Source organism: Leucoraja erinacea, chromosome 1, assembly GCF_028641065.1.
Source record: "Leucoraja erinacea ecotype New England chromosome 1, Leri_hhj_1, whole genome shotgun sequence".
Classification (NCBI taxonomy): Eukaryota; Metazoa; Chordata; class Chondrichthyes; order Rajiformes; family Rajidae; genus Leucoraja; species Leucoraja erinaceus.
In genome coordinates, this window is record NC_073377.1 from 21,393,886 (window position 1) to 21,408,956 (window position 15,071).

Sequence of the window (15,071 nt, forward strand, 5' to 3'; positions counted from 1 at the left end):
TATTTACTGAGGAAAGATCGAGGGGAAAATAATCCAGTTTAACACATGCACTGACAGAATTGAAAAACTTTACATAACCGATCCAATTTAGTTTACTTGGAGTTATCCTTGAAAAAATAGATGGTATCTTAAACTTGATCTCTCAGTTGAATCACGTTGTTATAAGTAAGCTGCTTGTTTAAAACCAAATACTTTGAGAACTCCCAATTCCTTTGACAGTGAGTCACATGCACCACCCAGGCTGTAAAGTGTAATCATGTTTTGCATGCTGTTCTTGTAACTTGCTGAGGCATGGCTGCAAGAGGCTGCAAACTCACAGAGACATGGCTGCAAGAGGACCAGAGCTGGGAAATGAATATTCAGGGGTACACCTCCTATCGAAAAGTCAGACTGGTGGGCAGAGGGGGCGGGTAGCTCTGTTGGTAAGGAATAAAATTCAGTCCCTTGCTAATGACCATAATATGTTTTAATCTACAATTTCAGAAGAAGGGAAAATCGGAGGTGTCATTAATACAGTTGCGCAAAGGGGACTATGGAGCCATGAGGGAGGTGCTGGCCAAAGTTGACTGGAAAGATACCCTAGCAGGGATGACAGTGAAACAACAATGGCAGGTATTTCTGGAATAGAATAGAATAGAATAGAATAGTTTCTTTATTGTCATTGTAACATGAACCATGTACAATGAAATTTAAAAATGTCAGCCAGTCAGCGCACCATTCAAACATTTCTAAAAGCTAATGATACATACAAGATAAAATATTAAAAGATAAACAACTAAAATAAATATCACGAAAATAGCACGCATACACACCCAACCCTCCATCCTTTTGTCGATTTCACAGTGTACCACATTCCCTTAGTATGTATCGCCCCTGCGTTCCTTGGCGGCTACATTTAGTGCTTTTATAGCAGTGGGGTAAAAACTGTTTTTTAGTCTGTTCGTCCTTGTCCTTGTAGATCTGTACCGTCTGCCTGACGGCAACAGTTCAAACAAGGAGTGTCCGGGGTGGGAAATGTCCTTTATAATACTCTGGGATTTTTTGGTGCAGCGGGAACTGTGTAAGTCCTCCAAGGTAAGGAGAGGGCAGCCGACAATCCTCTGGGCGTTGTCAATGGCCCTCTGGAGCGCTTTCCTCTGAGCCGCTGTGCAGCTGGTGTACCACACGCATACACAGTATGTTAGTATGCTCTCAATGGAGCACCGATAAAAGGACAGCAGCAGTCTCTGAGTGATGTTATTCTTCCTGAGCACCCTCAGGAAGTGCAGTCTCTGCTGGACCTTTTTCAGCAGCGCAGTGGTGTTCACGCTCCACGTCAGGTCCTCCTCAATATGGATTCCCAGGAAGCGGAAATCCGCCACCCTCTCCACACAGTCCCCTCTGATAGTCAATGGTACCATGTCCGTTTTATTCTTCCTAAAGTCTATTATTAATTCCTTTGTCTTTAAGGTGTTGAGGAGCAGGTTATTTTCTTCACACCACACTGTCAGCTGCTCCGCCTCATCCCGGTAGGCGTACTCGTCCCCCCCGGAGATGAGTCCCACCACCGTAGTGTCATCCGCAAATTTGACAATGGTGTTGCTGTGGTGGGCGGGGGTGCAGTCATGTGTGTAGATGGTGTAGAGGAGGGGGCTCAGTACGCAGCCCTGTGGAGAGCCGGTACTGAGGCTGAGGGCCGTGGATGTATGATGGCCCACTCTGACTCTCTGGCTGCGACCCGATAGGAAGCTATTTATCCACATGCAGGTGGAGTGTGGAAGTCCCAAGTCCCCCAGTTTGTCCACCAGTTTGTGGGGAAGGATGGTATTAAAAGCAGAGCTGTAGTCCACAAAGAGCATCCGCACGTAGCTCCCCCGCTGCTCCAGGTGAGACAGTGCAGCATGGAGAGCTGTGGCTACAGCGTCCTCTGTAGATCTATTTGCTCTGTACACAAACTGGTGGGGGTCAAAGCTTCGGGGCAGGAGTGATGTGATATGACCCCAGACCAGTTTTTCAAAACACTTCATCACCACTGGTGTGAGTGCGACTGGCCGGTAGTCGTTGAGGCTGGAGATGTTGGTTTTTTTGGGCAAGGGGACTATGGTGGAGAACTTCAGACAGGGTGGAACAGTGGACTGGGCCAGAGACTGGTTAAAAATCCTCGTCCAGACTCCAGCCAGCTGGTCTGCGCAGTCCTTCAACACGCGTCCAGAGACGCCGTCAGGTCCAGTAGCCTTCCTTGGATTGATGGCCCGCAGAGTGCGCCTCACCTCATGCTCCTCTATCTTGAGGGTTAGGCTGCTGTGGACCATGTGCTGTGATGTGGCTGTCTCGGGTGGCTCCACTTCAAAGCGAGCAAAGAAGTGGTTCAGCTCCTCTGCCAGCGAGGCGTCACCTTCAACAGCTCCAAGGTTGGTCTTATAGTTGGTGAGATACTGGATCCCCTGCCACACCTGCCTGCTGTTATTACTGTCCAGGTGGTCCTCTATCTTCCTCCTGTAGTTTGATTTGGCCTCTCTGATGCCTCTCTTCAGGTTAGCTCGAGCCGTGCTGTATAAAGCCCTATCGCCAGACCTAAAAGCGGTGTTCCTCTCTTTCAACAGCCGCTGGACCTCCCGGGTCATCCAGGGCTTCTGGTTGGGGTAGACCCGGATGCGTTTGTCCACTGTGACCGTGTCCATGCAGTTTTTAATGTAACACAGTACACTGTCTGTGAACACCTCCAGGTCCCGGTGTTCAAACACATCCCAGTTGGTCCTGTCGAAACAGCCCTGCAGCTGCTGAGAAGCACCATCAGGCCAGGTTGTGATGGTCTTTGTAATAGTAGGAGCGGTTTTCCTGAGGGGGGCATATGCAGGAATTAAGAGCAGGGACATATGGTCAGACTGGCCCAGGTGTGGTAGTGGTCTAGCCCTGTAGCCCAGCTTGATGTTGGAGTAGACCTTGTCCAGTGTGTTAGCTCCTCTTGTAGCACATTTAACATGCTGGTAGAATTTGGGCAGCATTTTCTTCAAGTCCGCGTGATTAAAGTCCCCTGCTATGATGTGAACACCGTCAGGATATATGCTCTGTTGACTGCTAATGCTACCATACAAATGACCGATAGCCGAGTTAGCATTAGCATCCGGTGGTATGTACACAGCAGTTATCATGACAACAGTAAACTCTCTAGGGAGATAAATGGGCCTGCATTTAACAGTCACATACTCCAGGTTCGGGGAGCAGTGACTGTCCACAATCACTGTGTTTGTACACCAGGTGTTGTTCACGTACACACAGAGCCCTCCACCTCTGCTCTTACCAGAGTCTCTTGTCCTGTCATGACGCTGTGCTGTGTAGCCTGCTAGCTCGATAGCAGAGTCCGGAATGAAAGAATGAAGCCAGGTCTCCGTGATCAACAGGATACTGCTGTCCTTCACGACGTTGTTAGTTGCAGTCTGTAGCCTCAGTTCATCCATCTTGTTAGCGAGGGATCTGGCGTTCGTTAGGAAATAATACAGAAGGTGCAGGATCAGTTCATTCCAAAGAGGAAGAAAGATTCTAAGGGGAGTAAGAGGTGACTGTGGCGGACAAGGGAAGTCAAGACCAGTATAAAAATAAAAGAGAAGTATAACATAGCAAAGATGAGCCAGAAGCCAGAGGATTGGGAAACGTTTAAAGAGCAACAGAAGATAACTAAAAAGGCAATACGGGGAGAAAAGCTGAGGTATGAAGGTAAGCTAACTAAGAATATAAGGGAGGATAATAAAAGCCTCTTTAGGTATGTGAAGAGGAAAACATTATTTAAGACCAAAGTTGGACCCTTGAAGACAGAAACAGGTGAATTTAGTCAAGTCAAGTCAAGTTTATTCGTCACATACACATATGAGATGTGCAGTGAAATGAAAAGTGGCAATGCTCGCGGACTTTGTGCAAAAAGATAAACAAACAAACAACCAAACAAACTACAAACAGAATGGAACAGAATCACATATTCTTTCACATATTAAATATTGTGGGTGGAAGGAAAAAGGGAAAAAAACAGCAATTTAAAAAAAAAAAGCAGTCGAGTGGTTCAGTAAAGTTAGTCCCTGGTGAGATAGGAGTTTATAGTCCGAATGGCCTCTGGGAAGAAACTCCTTCTCATCCTCTCCATTCTCACTGCATGGCAACGAAGGCATTTGCCTGAACGTAGCAGCTGGAACAGTCCGTTGCAGGGGTGGAAGGGGTCTCCCATGATTTTATTGGCTCTGGAGTTGCACCTCCTGATGTATAGTTCCTGCAGGAGGGCGAGTGAAGTTCCCATAGTGCGTTCGGCTGAACGCACTACTCTCTGCAGAGCCTTCTTGTCCTGGGCAGACCAATTCCCAAACCAGTTTGTAATATTTCCGGACAAGATGCTTTCCACAGCCGCTGAGTAAAAGCACTGGAGGATCCTCGTAGACACTCTGAATTTCCTCAATTGCCTGAGGTGGTAAAGGCGCTGCCTTGCCTTACTCACGAGTGCTGCGGCGTGTGATGTCCATGTCATGTCCTCAGAGATGTGGACTCCCAGGTATTTAAAACAGCTCACCCTATCCACAGTACTTATGATGGAGAAGAAGGAAATGGCAGACAAGTTGAACAGGTACTTTGTTTCAGTCTGCCTTAGTGAAGACAGAACAAATCTCCCAGATGTACTTTTGGCCAGAGGACCTAGGGTGATGGAGGAACTAAAGGAAATTCACATTTGTCAGGAAATGGTGTTGGGTAAACCGATGGGACTGAAGGCTGATAAATCCCCAGAGCCTGATGGTCTGCATTCCAGCGTACTTAAGGAAGTGGCTCTAAAAATCGTGGACGCATTGATGATCATTTTCCAATGTTCTATAGATTCAGGATCAGTTCCTGTGGATTGGAGGTTAGCTAATGTTATCCCACTTTTTAAGAAAGGCTGGAGAGAGAAAACAGGGAATTATAGACCAGTGAGCCCGACATCAGTGGTGGGGAAGATGCTGGAACCAATTATAAATGATGAAACAGTGGCACATTTGGATAGCAGTAACAGCATGGATTTCCGCTGAGAAAATCATGCTTGACTAATCTTCTGGAATTTTTTAAGGATGTAATTAGGAAAATGGACAAGGGAGAGCCAGTGGATGTAATGTACCTGGACTTTCAGAAAGCCTATGATAAGGTTCCACATAGGAGATTAGTGGGCAAAATTAGGGCACATGGTAGAGTGCTGACATGGATAGAAAATTGGTTGGCAGATAGGAAACAAAGAGATTGAGGGCTAACTGGATAGGCCAAACATTTCACTCTTCATTCACTTCTAAATCTAGAGGCACTGCAATTATTATCCGTAAAGGAATCCCATTTAAATCAAAGAATACTATTTCAGATAAGGAAGGGAGATATCTTATAGTAGCAGGAGAGATCAATAATATGCCAATTACGCTGGTAAATATATATGCGCCGAATTTTGATAACCCTCAATTTTTTACTAAAATTCTGAATAAAATTGCCGAATTTAATTATCAAAATGTTATAATCGGAGGGGACTTCAACTGTGTTTTAGACCCTTATTTAGATAAATCGATGCAAAAACAAAAAGGTAATATGAAATCTAAAACCAGTGAACTCTTACATACATATATGGAAAACACAAATATATCAGATGTATGGAGGATTGCAAATCCGACGGGAAGGGACTACTCATTCTATTCAACGGTGCATAAAACATATTCACGGATAGATTATTTTCTTGTGGATACAAAATTAATTACACACACTATGAATCCTAAATACCACATTAATGCGATTTCAGATCACTCTCCTTTAACCTTTGTTTTAAAATTAGAAGGAATGTCCATGAATAAATCGTTCTGGAGGTTTAATTCGCAACTTTTAAAAGACCCACAAGGGAGTATATATCTAAAAAAACAGATGGACTTATTCTTTGAGATAAATGATACACCAGATATATCCCCCACGCTATTATGGGAATCCTTTAAAGCATTTATTAGAGGAGTCATTATTTCATTTCAAGCTTACCAAAATAAAAAGAATAAGAAAGAACAAAGACATTTAGAAAAACAAATAAAACAATTAGATATAGATAATGCTAAAGATCCAACTATGGATAAACATAATAAAATCCTATTATTGAAATTCAAGCTGAATAAATTATTGTCAGAGAAAGTTATAACATTATTCCAAGTTACAAAACAAGAACACTTTGAATTCGGGGACAAACCCCACAAACTCTTAGCACGCCAGTTGAAAAAACGGGAAAAAGAGAATGCAATACTAAAGATTAAATCAGATAGTGGGGAATTATTAACACTACCCAAGGATATCAATAAAAGATTTGCTCAATTCTACGAAAATTTATATACATCTAAAACGTCAATAGATAATAATAAAATCTCAGAATTTCTGGAAGATTGTAACCTTCCAAAATTAGAATTGAGGGAACAAGAGGAACTGGGAGCAATAATTACTTCTAAGGAGATAGAAGACACAATAAAAACACTAAAGAATGGTAAAACACCAGGACCAGATGGATTCAGTAGTGAATTCTATAAAGCCTTTTATGATATAGTTACCCCACGATTACAGAAAATGTATACACACGCTTTTAAAGAGCAAAGCTTACCCGAAACATTAGCAGAATCAACGATCACATTAATACTTAAAAAAGATAAAAACATAGAAGAACCAGGTTCATATAGAGCTATTGCTTTGTTAAATACGGATCAAAAAATAATAGCGAAAACACTAGCCAGTAGATTAAGCAGGTACGTTAGTAGATTAATAAATAGAGATCAAACAGGATTTATACCTAAGAGACATTCATTTAATAATTTGAGACGTTTGCTTAACATAATGCACTCACATAAACCTCACGACCAAGAGTTATCTATTATCTCACTGGATGCAGAAAAAGCGTTTGATCAAGTAGAATGGGATTATATGATTAAAGTATTGCAAAAATTCCAATTGGGAGAAAACTTTATCGCATGGATAAAACTATTATATAACAAACCTACGGCTAGAATATTAACTAATAATATCTTATCCTCGAAATTTGAACTATCAAGGGGCAATAGACAAGGATGCTCATTATCACCGCTGTTATTTGCTTTGATAATTGAACCCCTTGCTGAAAAAATAAGAACTCATCCGGATATTTATGGTTATAATACAAAATACTCAAAAAATAAAATATCCCTATATGCCGATGATGTACTACTGTACATCACAAAACCACAAATTAGTATACCAAACATATTAAACTTAATAGAGGACTTTGGATCCTTTTCAGGATATAGAATAAATTGGAACAAAAGTGAAATTATGTCGATAAAACCAAAAGACTCAACACAGCTTCGGAAATTTCCCTTTAAAATAGCCACAGAAAAATTCAAATATTTGGGAATTGAAATTACTAGAAATTACCAGGATATGTTTAAAGCCAATTATAATCCTTTACTTAAGAAATTGAATAATCTGATTAAATTCTGGAAAACACTTCCGATGTCCTTAATAGGCAGAATAAATGCTATTAAAATGGTTTTCTTACCACAAATTCTATACCTATTTCAATCAATACCTATATACCTCCCAAAAAAGTTTTTCAAATAATTGGACTCAGACATTACAAATTTTATATGGGATTATAAATCCCATAGAATACAAATAGCACACCTTAATAAACGAAAAGAGCTGGGGGGTCTAGCGCTCCCTAATTTTATGTATTATAACTGGGCAGTAAATATTAAAAATATGATTCACCTGCTGGACAATTCTGCACAGCAGGCGGACTGGATGGTAATGGAAAAAGGGGACTGCTCCCCGAGTAATATAGGAGCGATCATCCTCTCACCAACAAATTTGAATAATAAAAATTATAATAAAAATCCAATTATACATAACACAATAAGAACATGGAAACAAATAAAACAGACTCTAAAATTAAGAAACCTATCTCTTTTAATACCAATAGTCAATAATCCATCGTTTAAACCATCATCATAGACAAATCATTTATACAATGGGAAAGAATGGGAATTAAAACGCTCGAAGATCTGTATGAATTAGGGAATTTACTGTCATTTCAACAACTACAACTGAAATATAATTTGAAAAATAACCAATATTTTAAATATCTTCAAATCTGTGATTATTTGAAAAAATACACAAAAGACTATCATAATATGGCTTCCGACTTATTGGATGAAGCAATGAAGACCAAGGCGGAATCAGCTAATTTAATATCGTACTTATATAACATCATTTTAAACATAGAAATACCCACAACAGATGGAATTAGAAAAGATTGGGAACAAGAATTAGCTATAAAAATCTCAAAAGGGACCTGGGATAATCATTTACTACAGGTGCATAAATGTTCGATCAACGTACGGCATACGCTCATCCAATTTAAAACATTACATAGATTATATTATTCAAAAACTAAATTAAATAAAATCTTCCCTAATGTTTCACCAATCTGTGATAAATGCCTATGTCAAGAAGCTACCATAGCGCACTCTTTTGTTTTTTGTACAAAAATCCAAAAATTCTGGTATGAAATATTTGATATTTTTTCAAAATTGATCAAAATAAAACTGGTACCAAAACCAGAATGGATTATCTTCGGAATATCGGAAGATAACCCTGAATTAAACGTGTTTCAGAAGAATTTATTTAATTACGGGCTAATAATGGGGAAAAAAGCTTATACTTAAATTCTGGAAAAATGCGCCGACACCAACAATAAAAATGTGGATATCAAATATGTTTGAAACATTACACCTGGAAGAGATGAGATTCCTCCTAGCAGGTAAAGCAGACCAATTTCAAAAGACGTGGTCTATGTTTCTGGACCTATTACAAGTATGAGGTGCAATAGTAATCTAAAAAAAAACCAAATATATAAATAAGCGGAATCAGGACCTGGTAACGGGAGGTAAAATAACAAAAACAGACTTGGTTGGTAGTCCCCTCTCTGCGGAGTTTAATGTTATAATAGAGCGATTGTTTCTACTTTCTCCTTCTTTTCTTTCTAGGGTCTATTTTCTCACTTTACTTCCTTCTCTAACTTCTTTCCTAAGGGGCTTTCTTTTCCTTACACTCTCGCACTGCACGATTCTCTTGCACTTTCTTTACTTTCCTAACTTCTACTTTTTTTCTTAAAGCTCTAAAAAAAAAAAAAATGAAGCGGTATAAAAAATGTATCAAGATATATGTGTTAAAAAAAAAAAAAAAAAAAAAAAAAAAAAAAAAAAAAAAAGGAAACAAAGAGTAGGGATTAACGGGCTCCTTTCAGAATGGCAGGCAGTGACTAGTGGGGTACCGCAAGACTTGGTGTTGGGACGCAGCTATTTACAATATACATTGATTTGGATGAAGGGATTAAAAGTAACATTAGCAAATTTGCAGATGACACAAAGCTGCGTGGCAGTGCTCTGAAGAAGGGTCTCCGCCTGAAACGTCACCCATTCCTTCTCCCCAGAGATGCTGCCTGTCCCGCTGAGTTACTCCAGCATTTTGTGTCTATCTTCAGTTTAAACCAGCATCTGCAGTTCCTTCCCACAACAATCCAGTCTGTCTATACTCAAAGGGACGAAATGTGACACTGACAGCACTATCAAGTGGCTATATTGACCAAACACAGGTAAAAGACTAGCTCAGGAAGGTAGCTTGGTTGACACAGACCTGATTCTGAGCTGCAAAAATGAGTCCATGAATAAACATCATCCAAAACAAAGAAACCCATGGGATTGTTTTTAATTGGCCTTTCTTCCACCAAATAGAGTCAGCACACTTTCTCCTGCCAGGCTTTTGTAAACCAACATCTGCAGCTCTTTGTTTCCACAAGGAATTCCACTTGATTGGCATCCCATCCATTGGCACTAACATTCAATCCCTCCTCCACCATTGTATATTGGCCATGATGTTTCCCAAAATGCACTGCAGCTAGTTGCCTAGGCTACCCACACAGCATGTCTCAAACCCACAACCTCCATGAACAAGAAGTCCACTTGCAGCAGACACAAGGGGACTCCACTACCTGCAGGTTTCCCTCCAACTTGCAGTCCGACCTGACTTGGAAATATACCACCGTCCTTCATCATGGCTGCCTCTAAGTCATGGCTCCCCCTCCCAATGGCACTGTGAAAGCTCCTTCACAAGAACTACTGCAGCTGATCAAGGTGGCAGCTAACCACTGGCAGTTAAAGAAGGGCAGTCAATGCTGACCTTGACAATGCTTGGGTCATAACAAGTGAATAAAAAGAGTTAAGAGTTATTGCCACAGTAACCTCCTTTGTCTGACCTTCCCTCTGGCCAATCTACATCTTTTTATCAAACAGTTGTCACCATTACCTTCTATTTTCAATTTTACCACTCCCTGTTGACACACATCAATCCACTCTGTCATTCTTTCCACACCTAGATTGCTCTTGTCAATGTTACAAAGCATTCCTTATGATACACTCTTTCGTCACTCACAAGATCCCTCCATTCCTTTTATAGTTAGCTATCAGATTTCACCCTAACTCTGGAGTTTCTCCTCTGCGCTATCTCCATATTATTGTTTTTAATTGCCCTTCTTTCCACCAAATAGAGTTAGAATGAATGGGTCGGATAGGTTTGAGTTTGGAGGGTTCTGGGCCAAGTGCAGGCAGGTGGGACTAGTGTATTATTGGTGGGCGAGTTGGGCTGAAGGGCCTGTTTCCATGCTCTATGACTATGATACACTTTCCCCTAGTGTGCTTAGTTATCTTGAGCATTGACATTCATGAGCAGGAGATCAGTTTTATTTATAACGTCACATTTCATCTGCACTGTCATTATTGTGGATCCATACACATTTATTTTCTAGCTCTTTAACTACTTATTTGACATTCTGCCACGTTAGTTTAGTTTAGAGATACAGCACAGAAACAGGCCCTTCGGCCCACCAACTCCATGCTGACCAGTAATCCCCGTATACTAGTACTATCCTAAACACCAGAGACAATTTATGATTTTGTCAGCCAATTAACCTGTACATCTTTGGAATGTGGGAGGAAACTGGAGCACGCGGAGAAAACCCATGTAGTCACCTGGAGAACGTCCAAACTCCGTACAGACCGCACCTGTGGTCAGGATCGAACCCGGGTCACTACCGCTACACCACAGTGCCTCACTGATGAGAAGGTTCTTCCTTCAAATTAATATGGACAAGCGTTTCCACCCTGGATGCCTCTTGTCAAAACCTTGTGCCAATGACCAGAATCTCTCCCTCTCTGGCAGCCTGTGAGGAATAAACATGCAGATTCATCATTTCAGCTGCCCTTTGGTCTGACGAGCTTGAATCGCCAAATACCTCCAAGACTTTCCATTTTAAGTAATTCAAGTAATTCATCATTCACCTTCTTTTCAGTCATAACCATAACTAATCACCATCCACCTTTGCACCTGTCATACCACCCCTTCAACAAAAATTATCTTTTCCATGTTTGTCATCTTCGTACATAATTATCCTAACACTCTTCTTACTGGCACCCAGCCACTGCCGTGCATAAATGCCAACTTGCAAATGTCTATTGTCTTACAGGATGATCTGGGGTCAAAGTGATCTTCGTCAACTTCCATGCATTATTTTCCATGAATCGCTCCTTCCTTATGCCTTAAACCTTCTACTTGCCCTTTACTCCTACAGAAAAGTACAGATATTTTTTTAAAGTGCAAGGGTAACAATGAAATAGGTTGGGAGATTGGGACTGCACCGTGGGCTGGGGAAGAAGCTGGTCCTGAATCTGGTGGTGCGTGCTTTTGAGCTTTTGTACAATCTGCCCAGTGGGAGAAGGGAGAATAGGGAGTGATCAGGGTACAAATGGTCCTTGCTAATTTGGCTGCTTCCCGAGGCAGCATGAAGTCGATGGTGGTGGAGATTGGTTAGATTGATGTACTGGGCTACATCAACAACTCTCTGCAATTGCTGGCAATCATGGGCAGAGCTGTGGCCAAACCAAGTTGTGAAGCTCTGTGCAATCTCCACTTTGGCATCATTGGAGTTGAATAGGGCGTGCATACCACACGTTTCCTGACGTCAATAACTGGCTTTTCCATCTTGCGGACATAGAGGAAGAATTGGTGTCTCAACACCATGTTAGTAAGCTCTCAATCTCCTCCCTGTACTCTGTTTTGCCATTGCTTGAGATCTGGTTAGTTTAGATTCGTTTATTAGTTTAAGGACGAAAAATAAACAGTGACATTGCCAATTAAGTCCACATCCTCTGCAACACCAAAACAAATGAGATCTGCATCCAGTGTTCCCAATGTGGCCTCCAGTACATCAAGTGAGACCAAGCATAACCTCCCCAAACATTTGGTTGCACACCTGCGCTTGGTCCGCCAAGACCAGCTGGCCCCTCCGGTTGCTAAACATTTCATAATTCCCATTCCCATTTGCACGCTGATGTTTCTATCCTAGGCTGCCCTACTTGCCAGAGGGAGGGCATGCGCAAACTGGAGGAACAGCACTTCATATATTCCGCTTGGGTAGCTTACAATCTAGATGTATGAACATTGAATGCTCCAATTTTAAATAACCACTCAATCCCCACCCTTGCTCTTTTCCATCCTCTTTTCCATCCTACCTCTCCCCCCCCCCCCCCCCCCCCCCCCCCCCCATCCCTTCACTGTGCCCCAACTGGACTCTCACCTATTCCTCTCCTCACTTCCCACCCCCATTTGGCCCATTGTCTACTCCGCCATTCAATCATGGCTGATCTATCTTTCCCACTCAACCCCATTCTTCTGACTTCTCCCCATAACCCCTAACACCCGCACTAATCAAGAATCTATCTATCTCTGCCTTACAAATATCCATTGACTTGACCCTCCACAGCCTTCTGTGGCAAAGAATTCCACTGATTCACCAACCTCTGACTAATGAAATCCCTCTTCTCCATCCTGAAGGAATGTCCTTAAGTTCTGAGGCTATCACCTCTAGTCCTAGACTCTCCCACCAGTGGAAACATCCTGTCCACATCCACTCTATCCTGGCCTTTCACTGCAGTTCTTTTGTTTCTGCATAAATGAGATCCGATGCAGTTTGAGGGTCGACTATCTCTTTGCCTCCACAGATCCTGGTTGATCCACCGAGTTCCTCAAGCAGTATATTTTTTGTTGCAACAAAACAACAAAATATTAGTTTTTCTCCCCCCCCCACCCCCCCCCCCCCCCCCCCCCCCCCCACTCTCTCCCTTACCCGCCCCTGTGCTGCAGAGAGATTTGACCCATGTCTTTGAATCAGTATTCCAAGCCCCAGGATCACAAATTAATTCAAACAAGTGGAACGTGCAGCTGAAAACCACAGGCATGAAGGCCTGAATAAAGAAATCTAATAATTAAATTCACTCATGAGAGGGAAGAGAGTGTACAGAAGTCTCCACCACTCTGAAGAAGGATCTCGACCCAAAACTTCGCCCATTCCTTCTCGCCAGAGATGCTGCCTCACCCGCTGAGTAACTCCAGCATTTAGTGTCTCCCACGCTCATCATCTCCTTATATAATCTCTGGCAGTATGTGCATGTCAATGTCACAGAACATCCTGCTGTGATTCATTGAGAAAATTTAAACTTATTATTAAGCCAAGAGCGGCAAAGTGCTCTGAAGAAGTACTCCGAGGGCTTCGAAAAAAGATAAGGTGCTGTTTTTTTTTTATATCTTCATTAGGCCTCATTAAAACAAGGCTTATGGCGGAGTGGTCAGATTTGAATAGTGAACTGAAGAACTCAATAATGTTGGAGTAACTCAGCGGGTCAGACAGTGTATTTGGAGAGCATGGCTAGGTGACATTTCGAGTCGGGACTCATTTGGGAGTGGGGAGAGAGAAAGTTTCAGCACTTTACGTCTTTTTTTGTAAAACAGGATTGGCTGTTCCTTGTTTCTACATTTTACTGCTCCACTTCAAAATCTCCTCAAGGGAGATCTGTTTTGATGAAGTTCTCCTCTGACGAGATTTCCGTGAGACCCTCTCACGCTGTTCTGTGATTCCTGCGCTCTCCTGATCTACGGCCAAGTTCTGACCTGGACCCGCTGATGCAACCACATGTGTTTCCTCAGCTCTTGTCTGCGTTACCATGGGGTTCGAATAGCGAAGTAGACCTGATGGGCCGAATGGCCTAATTCTGTTCCTATATCTTATGAACAGTATTATAAACCACCTTGTGCCATGTGGCTTCCAGCTCCGTTTCCAGACCTCCCACTTCAGACCCAACCAGGATTTCAGGTACCTACACCCAGTTCACTGATTTCTGCAAATGTTCTCCCTCCATGTCCTACATTGTACACTTTTTATGCCATGAGCCAACAGGCCCTAGCTCTGATTCTCCTGCAGCTTCAGGTCTCACTCATCCAGACCTGTAATGGACCCCAACTTTAATTTATTTTCTGTCAAATCCATTTTCCAGTTTTCTTCTCCCTCCCCCCCCCAATGCCTTTTCAGACTTTCCTGAAATCTTGAATTCTTCCCATTGTGTGCAAGGTTTAAGTTGGAAGCATGATAGAACTGCAGTCCATTTGCCTGGATTAGTACAACCCCAACAACATTTAGGGCACTCAAAATCATTTGTTAAAACAACCTGCTTGATCTGCCGTACATCCACTTTAAACATTGTTTGGATTCATTCCTCCACTGCCACCGAGTCACGATCATGGAACTGCCTACCAAATAGCATAATGGAATAAACATCACTACTACATCTGTTAGGAGGGGGCATCAAATGGCGTAAAATGATTTAATTAAAATGTCTGAATGATCTCCTAGCTCAAAGAGGATGAAGACATTTTTCTGTTCCTCAACAATGATCCCTTGTGCTGCTCTGCAGAAACAGAGACCAATCTCTAACGCATTGTGTCACCTCCAGTGGCAGACTACATTCACCTCTAGTATGGCCCCAAATGTGAAATTCTCTGCACGGGAAGGCGGTGGAAGCCGGTTCTCTGGATGCTTTCAAGATAGGGCTCTTAAAAATAGCAGAGTCAGGGGATATGGGGAGCAGGCAGGAACGGGGTACTGATTGGGGATGATCAGCCATGATCACATTGAATGGCGGTGCTGGTTCGAAGGG